This window comes from Tupaia chinensis, unplaced genomic scaffold (genome assembly GCF_000334495.1).
Source record: "Tupaia chinensis unplaced genomic scaffold, TupChi_1.0 Scaffold149910_1, whole genome shotgun sequence".
Taxonomy (NCBI): domain Eukaryota; kingdom Metazoa; phylum Chordata; class Mammalia; order Scandentia; family Tupaiidae; genus Tupaia; species Tupaia belangeri.
Window position 1 is genome coordinate 15,576 of NW_006209754.1, and position 11,547 is coordinate 27,122.

The following is an 11,547-nucleotide window of genomic DNA, read 5'->3' on the forward strand; positions in this document are numbered from 1 at the left end:
TACATCCTCAGGGCTTTTCTCCAAACATGTTTCTACATTTCCCCCTTTTTGTTTTAAAATAACGTGACCTGAGTTTTCTTGGGAGGAGGTCAGCACCAGGAGATACACACAGGCATCAGTTGAATACCACAACAAGTAAGTAGAAGTTGAGAAAATAAAATGATTCCTCCAAGAAATAGTTGTTTCAATCAAGTGAAATTCAGCCCCCCAGATACTCCTTCAAAAAAATCACAATTGTTATCTTGTTTGATCACCTAAGTTATTAAGTTGTTTAGCTTTGTACTCTACCTGACCACTCTTGTCAGTTGAATTAAAACAACACATATTTTTCACTTTCTCACAGCCTTGAATATGAAACAGTAACAGGTAATCATTGGCAGCTTGGTTGGCTAGAATAGCATGCCACTGTTCCTTTAGCTCCATGTTAAGCAGAGCTACAGCAGTAGAGGAAGTATTTAACCCTTTTGCTATAATAAAAGCCAAATGTTGTAATTCATTTCATTATACATAGGAGGAAACATATATCCTGCCACTAATGTGCCTATAAGTCCCCTTTCCATAATAGAGAGTAGAGCCACTGAGTCCACACAATCTTCAGTTAACATAAGCCCTCTTTTAGTTCTATGATTGCAAATAATTTCCTTAGAAGGTAACATTGTGGCTTTGTGACTAAGGCAGCATAAGGTGTTATGAGCTAGATTCTCTGGAATGTAGTTAATTGTGTAGGCTCCACATGTGAAAAACCAGCATACAGGAAATTGTACAAAACCAATAGCATAAGTAACATTTTCTTTGTTTGCAGCAAGAATGAGGTCCTGGTGGCAAGTGTAGATATTTGGATACACACTTTTGTACTGGTGGTTTTAAAGATGATGCAGATACCAATTATACATAGCTTTGTTGGAAATGTTTTTGCTAATATTTTGGAAAATAGTCAATTGTCAAATCTCTTCAAGGGGTTTACATACTGGTTGCAAACAGGACCCCAATATACACTGAACATATTCAATACGTTGAAGACAAAAGTTAGTCAAATTCAACTCTTGAGCCAATTTTATCCACATATATTTTTTTAAATGGTTATTATTTTATTTGGCTTTATTGATTATTTATTTTAATTTGACCAGAGAGGAACATAGAGCGAGATAGAGAGAGAAAATGAGAAAGCAAGTCTCCAGGTCTGGGATTAGAACCATCATCAACCCTGTGGGAGTCCAGCTCCTTTAACCACCATGCCACCTGCTGGCCCCTTTATCCACATATTATATCCAATGTAGTGATGTAATTCACCTTGCAAAAGTTCAAGATTAGCAAGTGCTAAAGAGGGTTGAATTAATACTGATAAGCATAAAAATATTACATAATATATTGTCATTGAGTTAGCAGTCTATTTGGCACACATAGAAATGAAGATTTTCATATAAATTGGTTCTTTATCTTGTTTTCTTATCATCTCTTGAATATTGCTTCCTAATGCTTTGATGTCACCTCAGGTACTAGGACTCACCATGGCCAGGTTGTCCTTCCTTCTTTTGATCCTTTCATTCTCCTGTATCTTCATCTGGAAGTTTGGTATCTGGCTTTGCAGTGTCTGAGGCCAGCTCATAGTGTGCAGGACATACTCATCAAGAGGGAATCCCAACTGGATCTGTAGGAGTAAGCACAGAAGCTAACCCACTTCCCCAGATGATCAGAGAAACTGGGCCTTGCCAGGTTGGATCTGACAACATCTTATAGAAAGCTTTAGTTTGAGGAAGTTTTTCTGTGGATGACATGCACTGCCAGACTGTACTCCATTGATGTGATTTTGAATCAAAAGTAAGATTTAGATGATTCAATTTAAACATGGTTAATGAAAGCACTTTTGCAGCATGAACAGAGGGGAGCCCTAGCTCTAGAGTCTCTTCTTTTCTGTTTTAAAAATGTACTGAGCATTTGTTTTACATGATGGTGCATACTTCAACAATTGCTTGATCAGTGGGGTTGTATGGAATTCCAGTAACATGCTGAATACCCCAATCAGGTACAGAAATCACAATTTAAAAAAAAAAAAAGTATAAGTAGGGCCATTGGCTGTTTTCAATGATTTAGGTATTCCCATAACAGAAATGGTGACTAGAACTTGCCTAATTGTTACTGCAGAATTTTTAATAGTGTCAGCAGTTATCCACACAAATTGAGAAAAGGTGTCAACTATGCCATGAAGATATAAATGAGATTCTAATGATGGAAAGGGAGTAGCATCCATTTGCCAAAATTCATTGGCCAAAGTTCTTAGAGGGCTGACAGGCTCTGTGAACAGAATGTGTTGGTGGCAATGATTACAATACTTAACAATGTCCTTGGCTTGCCCTAAAGGCACATGAAATTGAAACTTTTTTGCATATTGGTGAAAAAAAATGATGAGAGGTACTAGGGTCTGAAAAAAGAGGGCACACAGCATCTTGAAGCACAGTATTTGCTTTGTGGTCCCTCTCAGAAAGGAGACCAGGGATTTTTGTATGACTGCAAATAAGAGCTATAAAGAAAACATGTTGTTGGGACCAGCAGTTAGTGTAATGGCTATGTCGCTGGACTCCCACATAGTCAACTGTGGTTCAAGTCCTGGACCCGGCAGCTTAAACTCAAATCAGGCACGTGTGTGCGTGTGCCCAAGATCCCGAGAGGAGAATGGAGGAGAAGGGATTGCAGCGTGGCCATCCCCCCTGGGGGGTGAATTCTCGCTTTCTATCTCTCTGGCTCTCTCTGTCTTTCTGGCGAGCGCACGTGTCCTATAGTGAAAACCTCTCCAAAAAAAAAGAAAGAAAACATGTTGTTAAAGGGAAATTAAAGTGTTTAGAAGTTATAAAAAGTATAAACAAATTTTTATCCTAACATGGGGAAAAAATGGCATTACTGATGCGAGTAACTGTGAAGGCAGCATATTGGCTTTCCACAATGATATTTATGGGTTGATTAGAAAGTAGTCTGAAGGCTAGGCATATCGTGGTCATTTCTTTCCACTGTCCTGATGGATGAGGAGTAGTAAATATATATTACCAGTCATCATCTGTATGGAAGGCAAGTATGTCTTGTGTCTTATTACCATTGGTAAATAAGGTAGTATCTTTTACAGAAAGTGTAGAAATCAATTGCAACTCTGTGACGTTCAGCATATCTTTTAAAAATTGAAACCTGGGGGACCAGCAGCTAGTGTAATGGCTATGTCGCTGGACTTCCATGTAGTCGACCGTGGTTCACATCCCAGACCCAGTGGCTTAAAACTCATTCAGGGCACATGTGCATGCATTCCCAAGATCCCAAGAGGAGAATGGAGGAGAAGGGACTGTGGCGTGGCAATCCCCCCTGGAGGTGATTTTTCGCTTTCTGTCTCTCTGTCTCTGTCTGTCTGGCGAGTGTAAGTGCCCTATATCAAAAAAAAGAAAAAAAGAAAAAAAAAAAGGACCTTAGGCAAATATTCCCAAATAGGGTGCGAAAGAACCTTGATACACCTCAAGCTCTAGGAGTCTTTGGTGATCTTTTAAGGAGCACAGTAAACATATTTTTGTGACTGTCCAATGAGAGCGAATGCTCAATTTCTACCTTTGTAGATTAGCATAGTCAAATTATTATCAATGGTAAAAATTTTTATTTCAGTCAAGAGGGCCAAATGAAGCCATTCCATGATATAAATCTGAGACAGTTGTATGACTAAAAGAGCTTCAAAATAGTAGCCATGAGCATGCAGAATTACTAACTGCAAAAAAATTTCCAGTTTAGGTAATCGATCAATAAAGATTTCTCCCAAAAGAGCATTGATGTCCTGAAATCCCTTTATTACCATAGCCATTATGGAAACACATTGGTTAACATCAATATAAATATTTCATAAGCAAAAAGGAAGGAATAAGCAGATCAGTAAGCAAAGGAAAATACAATCTCAGCCATTTAAGATGTCCTAGAAATTGCTGTAGCTGGACTATAGTCACCTGGAAAGGCCACTCCACAAGAGGAACATTGGGTATGGAGTAGATTTGGGTAAATTTGTGACCCAGATGTTGCATAAGTTAATTAACTTGTATTTTTTCAGATGCCACTTGTAAACCTTTATTTTTCAAAATCTCCTTAAGCTTTTCTAAATTAGTATAGTCTAAATCAGAGACAGCCACCAAAATATCATTTATGGAATGATTTACTAAATGTTTAAGGTACACGGAATGGTAAAGAGCCAAAGCTTGCAAATACAAAATATTTACACAGGGTGGGACTATTCATCATACCCTGTGGGAGGGTTAGCCATGTGTACCTCTGAGCAGGAGGTGAATTATTTAATGTTGTAAAAGGAAATGCAAATTTTACTCTGTCTTCTGGAGACAAAGAGAAGGTTAAAAAGGCAGTCATTTAAAACTATTATAAATCCTTATATTCAAATTAACAAGGTTAGAATTAGGCAAGCCGCATTGCAAGGGGCCCGTAGAGACCATCAATTGATTAATAGCACAAAGATCCTGTAGGAGTGTCCATTTTCCTGACTTCTTTTTTACAACAAATATTGTTGTGTTATAAGGAATTGTTTCTTCTAGATGTCCTGCCTTAAGTTGTTCTTCAATTAAGGCCTCAGCAACTTTTAATTTTTCTTTAGTTAAAGGCCGTTGGTCAGGACCAGCAGTTAGCATAATGGCTATGTCGCTAGACTCCCACGTAGTCGACTGCAGTTCACGTCCCAGACCTGGTGGCTTAAAACTCACGCCAGGCGCATGTGCATGCGTGCCCAAGATCCCAAGAGGAGAATGGAGGAGAAGGGATTGCGGCATGACCATCCCCCCTGGGGGGTGATTTCTCACTTTCTGTCTCTCTGTCTCTCTCTGTCTGTCTGGTGAGAGCATGCGCCCTATAGCAAAAACCTCTAAAAAAAAATAAAGGCCATTGCTCAACCCAGATGGGGTCTTGGGCTTTCCAGGTAATGAGTTAATGAGTAAGGCAGTCACTACCGAGGACACTAAAATAAAGGGGATTGTATGGTCATTTTAAGTAGCTGTAAAGTGTCTCTACCCCAAATCACAGATGATATCTCAATTAGAAACAGCTGAATTCTTGCTATAATATAATGAGGATCATCTGGCTTAGCACAATCCAAGGACACCTGACTGTAGTAAGATGGCAAGATCCCTCCTATTCCCCAGACTTCTCAGGTAGGATCTTTAGACCAGGCCACAGGCCGGCTTGAAACTGGAAAAACAGTAACATCTGCCCCAGGGTCTAATAGACCAACAACCTTCTGATTATTCACCAGAAGTGTTAAAATAGGTTTTTCTTGCTCGATTCAAATATTAACACTTAAGATAGTAGATCCCGAACCTTTATTTCTCATAAAATATTTCCAGGGGTCACAGATACATATGGTAACAATATCCATTGTGCAATAGATTCTCCTATTTTTACTTCTTGTGGGAGAAAAAAACATACCTTTATGTTTATAATTCCAAGTACAATCTGAATCAGTTACTCTGGGTGTGAAAAACAATTCTATTTTAAAAATATGTGACCAAGAAAGAAGTAGCTCTATGTATCCTTTTTTAGAAGTTATGATAGCTGACTGTTTACTAGAGAAACTTCTCCTGGCAAACTTAAAGAAACATCTCTTGAACAATTAAATCATTGCCAACACTCTGTCATAGTATAAACAGAGTCATGAATTTCTAGCTTAATTATCTGGTTAGAGCTCTTGTCAGTTACTGGGTTGAAGTCTCCTTGGGTCTTGGGCTAAAGGTGTGCCCAGTATCAGGTTTCTGGACACATCAGTAAAACAGCGGCAGTGGTTAGTCCAGTGAAAGCCTTTATCACAGCATTTACATTTTGAAGAAGGCTTTCTTTCTTTTTCCTTAAAATCCTTAGTAATATGTCCCTCTTTTTCACATTAGTAGCATTTTATATTCGGAGGTCTCAGTACCACAGCCAACAATCCTTGTCTGGGACTTTCAGTACCTACTATGTGACACACCTTTTTCATGTGTGCTAAAGAGGTGGTGGGATTGCTATAAATACCTTCTAATACCTCCTGGCAATCAACACTAGCATTCTCAAAGGCCATTTTTTTAACACTGCCTCAGCTGCATCTGCATTCTTGACTTGCCGGTACAAAGATCTTTGAACCTATCTATAGGTGAGTCACAGGTTTCTTGACACACTTTAACAAAAGAAAGGCATCCCCCAGAGGAATTGGGTATTTTCTTCCATGCATGAGTGGCAGTGGTGGCTATTTGTCCATAGACTTCTGGTAGCAAGTAGGAATGTTGCTCATTAGTAACATAATCACCAGTCCCTGACAACACTTTGGCAGTCACTTCTGGAGTTCTTATTACATTGTCTCCAGCCATCTTCTTGCATCCATCATCAAACTCTCATCTCCAAACTTATATTGGGCAGGAGTACTTATTTTTACCAACACTTTCCAGTCATTGAATGTATACTCGTAGCTTGTTGCTATGCTATCATCCATGTAACATAATGATTTATGGTTCCATATTCTGTAATAGCTTCTTTAAATTCCTTAAGTATACTGTAGATAAACAGTCATATGTGACTTGTTCCCTTTTGCATATAACAGAACAGACACACAGTACAGAAGTGTCTCCTTCCCATAAATCCCTGTTTAAATATTCCTATAAGCATCCCCAGGGGTTATTTTCCCCAGGCAGTTGTTTAGATAAAGCCTTGAGTGGGGGTTGATGGGGGAGTATACAGAGCCCATAGCAAAGTTGTATTAGGTGTGGTCTCTGTATTAGCTGCTACTATCTCTTTAAGAGAGAGTTCAAAGTTATCAGGTCTTCCAAATTGAAGTATGGCATTTCTGCATAGATGCCAGACATGTATTATTTTTATAGGAGCATGCATCTACTGATGTAAGCAGATACCAATTTTTTCCCAATCAGTTAATTTTAAAGACCCAGCCTCAAGGCACCAAGGGCAGTAGGTATCAATTTTCATTAAAATTTGAGAAATGGTTTTGAACTGTACTGATTAGCCTGACTTACTAAACACAACAACTCCTCCTTGCGAGCAGTAGAAGTGGGAGATAACCGGTTACCAATGGTGGTTCCTGGGATCTCCGTAGAGATGAGTGGTGCTGTAGCCCTTTTCATGGTAAGAATCAGTAGGCTGCCTGAAAAGTGCTGAGTGAGCAGGATACAGTCTGTTACCCATACTAGTATTTTGGGATCTCTGAAGAGAAAAATGGTGTGCAACTACAGCCCTTACTCAGGCAAGAAATTCATGTGTAGACTGTCTGAAACATAACCATTTGCTTTCCTGCAGCTCTGAATAGCTCAGATTTTGTCTGTCACCTTTGGGATCAGGCGCCAATACAGCTGCTGCAAGGCTATCTCATAAAGAGAATGGACTTTAAAAGTACTCAGGAGTAGAAGAGCTTCACAGACCCTTCAGAAAGTGTGGCTCTGTTAGCCTGAAACAAAACAAGCTCAATAAGGCGGTAATTGTCTGTTTTGATTTCTAAGGTTCTGGCAGAAAAATTTCAGCTGATGTAAAAACCACAATAAATCTACAGAGCCATTCTTTGGCAAGATCTTTATGGTACAGCTCAGAATGGTGTATTTTATGGAAGAAAAAAGTAATATTGTGATCAAAAAATGGCATAAAATTTCTATAGCCTGGTGAGGCACACGGAATTTTAAGTCTGTGTTTATTTCCAAATGCTTTAAATAAAGGTAACATATCTCTTTATGATGTAGCCATCTATTTAAAAGGTGAATTTCCAGAGGAGTAAAAAACAGAAGTAATGACAGAATAGAAAAAGCCATAGCCAAGTTGCCAGGGGCAGAGAGCCATCCAGTCATTTACTTACCTCTAGTTTGATTCCTGGAGAAATGAAAAGCAGCCAAGAAGGGAGAGAGACAGGACACTGAAGAAGTCCCAGCTGTTGATGTCTGGAGAGTATAGACAAAGGGAGGATGTACTCTTCAGAGAAAGGATCAATCAGGCATCTGCTAGGCCACACCCCTCGCATTATGGAGCCTCTTAGCTCTGTTAATCAGCTACAAACTCACCACCAAATCAAATATGCAGGGAGGGTCTGTGACCACCAGTGTCTATTCTACCATATGGCTATACGAGATGCTCCATGGAACCACATGTTAGGGTCCAATCAGATTTGGTGGCAATCAAACCATGCAGCCACAAACACACTCACTCATTGAAGTGTTCACCATTCATACCAGGGATCATCCAGAAGCCAAGTTGTCCAAAAATCAGGGTGTTCAGATCCCAGGTTTTGAGCATTGATCTGTTGGCATCTGCCCCAGACTTAGCTCAATCTAAGAGGAAGCAGAAAGAAAGAGACAAAGCGACAGAGTAGCACTGTAAACAGGCAGTCTGAACCTGAGCAACCTGTGCAACCTGTGCTGCTCAGGCAAACAGAGCGTCTTTATTTATAAGGCAAAGCAATACTGCACGTGTGTATTTCATGACATCACATAGATAAGTTGATGTTCTACAGACAATAGGAAGCAGGTAACAAATACATATAGTTTTACACATACTGGGCCAGACATATCTCCTTACATCCATATCAAAGAGATATATCAAAAAATTTCTTATCTATTGAAGAGAAACCAAGCTACATGTATGGAAAGGATACTTTCTTGCAAACATCAAAGGGATGTTGATAAATCTATAGAATCTTACTGAGACAGAGCAAGGATTGGACTTTGCTAATTGGAGTCTGGAAATTTCTGAATTCCATCAGATGTATTTGTGAAGGGCCTCTGGAAAAGTTCACCCTTTGTTCTGCCTACAGTAAGGACCAAAAAAAGGACAAGCTGTAAGGTTTTGCTAGAGCTTAAATGGACAGGTGATATTTGCTCAGAGCATGTTTGCACATCTGGAATTTTCTCTGAACATGTCCCTACAGGAGGGGTCTGACCAGGGATAAGTCATGTCCCTCAGAGACCCAGGGTTTTAGGTCCACAGTTGACAGCCCCTCTCTCAGCAAGCACCTGGGCAACACAGACTGGGGCTGATTGTCACAAAATAGCTGGCACAACCACCCATTGACATACTTCTTGACCAGACACATAGGAGCTCTTCTTATCCCAGTCCCAGGCACTGCCAACAAGGGTTTTGAATTGAAAATCATTTTTAAAAAATTCAAATGATGGGACTAGCAATTGGTGTAATGGCTATGTTGCTGGACTCCCATGTAGCTGGCTATGGTTCAAGTCCCAGACCTGTTGGCTTAAACTCACGCCAGGTGCATTTGCATGCATACCAAAGATCTTAAGAGGAGAATGAATGAGATGGGATTGTGGCATGGCCATCCCTCCTGTGGGGTGATTTCTTGCTTTCTGTCTCTTTGTCCCTGTCTTTCTGGCAAACACACATGCTCTATAACAAAAACCTTATTATAGTCTACTCAGCGAGAAATAAGAAGATATCCAGACATAGACAAATTTATTGGAGTTTATTAATTTAGTCGGGAGCATACAGGGGGACTCATGTCTCTCAAAACCCCATAGCCCTGAGTGAAAGGAGAAAGGAGCTTATATAGGCCAAAAATGTGCAGATGTTTTACAAGGGCAAAGGAAAAAAGCAAAGTAGCTTCAGGACACATAGGGGGTAGGGTTTTCTATCTTCAAAGCAAAAAAGCCAGGTACAGAAGCAAAGCAAGCAGGTTAATTAGTCCTGAGGGTAAGTTCTGATTACAATGAAATTTTAATGGCTTTCATAGTTCCGGTCAAGGTTCTTGAGGCACCTGGGAGCGGGGCTTCTTTGGCTCTTATCTGCATTCATGGGGAGGGGGGGAGGAGGCATAGTTTTAAAATGAAATCACCCTTTCAAGATGGAGTTGCCCTTCCTTTATTACCCACTGGTTTTATGGGACTGAGTCAAATTCTTGCCTCATCGCAGTTAGCGGTTGGTACTGTTCTTTTAAAATTAGGAGCTTAATGGAATGGATGCATTGCTGGATAAACTTGATTAGGAATTTGAGAATACATGGCCCAATTAACAGCCCTATAGTAATCATGAGGGTTGGTCTGGGTATGCTGACAACAGAGTTGTCAGCCAAGGAGAGCAATCAAACATTCTTTGAAACCATGTTTTTGATTGTTCTCTTTGTTGTTCCCATTGGTTGATATGCCTTTGGACCTGGAACAGACTATCTCTAATAATTTCAAATTCATTTGCATATACACAGCACTTTTCTCCTAGGGCCACACAGAGGCCACCTTTTCTCAAGAATAAAAGGTCAAGGACCCTCCTATTTTGCAGTACAATTTCTGTCAAGGAATTTACTTGTGCTTGTAAATGAGCCACAGATCCTTCGAGTAGTCCTAGATTGGTGTCAGTTAACTTTGATAACTCCTGAAGGTGTTGGTCATCCTGGATCAGGGCTATAGTTCCTATGGCAGCTAATCTATCAAAGCCCATTCTCATGAGTAAGGGTATTAGAATGAGGATTCATTTTTGGCGTGCCCAATTTAATGGTGGAGATAACATATGTCTGCCCTCTTCTCCAGAATATACAGACACATGGGGAAAGATCTGGAAAAAGACACAAAATTTCACATATAAGCTAGCAATACATCGGGCTATTTCTTAGTACATTCCCACCAGGTGAGATTTGGAGCTTGATAACTAACGCTAATGCCAGTGACATTTACAAGGTAAGTAAGGTTACAGTACTGTAAATAAATACAAAAATTTTTAAAGGTTGGATTTACCAGACAGGTTCCAATACCTTGACTATCACTCAGAGTCAGGTGAGAGGAGCTAATAGAGCATTTTCCCGTGGAGTTAATTATATGCAGCCTCTGTCCCACTCCCACATAATATGGAGGTGTAGTATGTAGACAGAGGCAACAATCTCCTGCCAGTGCAGGTTGAGAAGAGTTCAGGAGGTGATGTACTACAACAAGGATAGCCAAGTGAGAGTTTGCAGATGGAGTTGGAGTGGTCAGAGGGAGCTTGGCCGGGAAGGCTGGGTGTAAGCCGTTCTGATCCATTATATTTTTTCTAATGGTTCTATTTGAGGTCTCTCTTGGGTTAGGGCTCTTTTTTTGTATGGTGAGGAATGCCCCAGGGTCACTTCCAGTAGTGTAAAAGCATATTCCCCAGGTACGTCCCATAAGCCATTTTGGATCTGCTGGATTATGAATAGTAATGTTAAGGAGGTCACAGGCCTTCAGACCACATTTAAGTGGTGGTGGGCATCTCCTCACTTCTATATCTGGATCAGGTTGTCCCGGTTGCCAGGGCGGGTTAGTCTTCAGGGTTCCTGAAGTAAGTGATTCATAACCCCAGTAAGGGCGATAATAGTCTGAACTTGAAGAACAATCTTCCCTCTTCTGGCCTGGACAAAGATAAAATTCTCCAGAAGCCCATCCCACATGAGACGCCCTGATAGACAAGCCCACTCAAAACCGGATTCAGCTCCCCCATACCAAAAACTAGATTAAATCATAAAGAGATTATGCAAATCAACATAAAAGGAGATGACTTTTCCAATCTCATAAGTGTTGTTTAACAATTAACCATCTGCATTCCACACCTCCC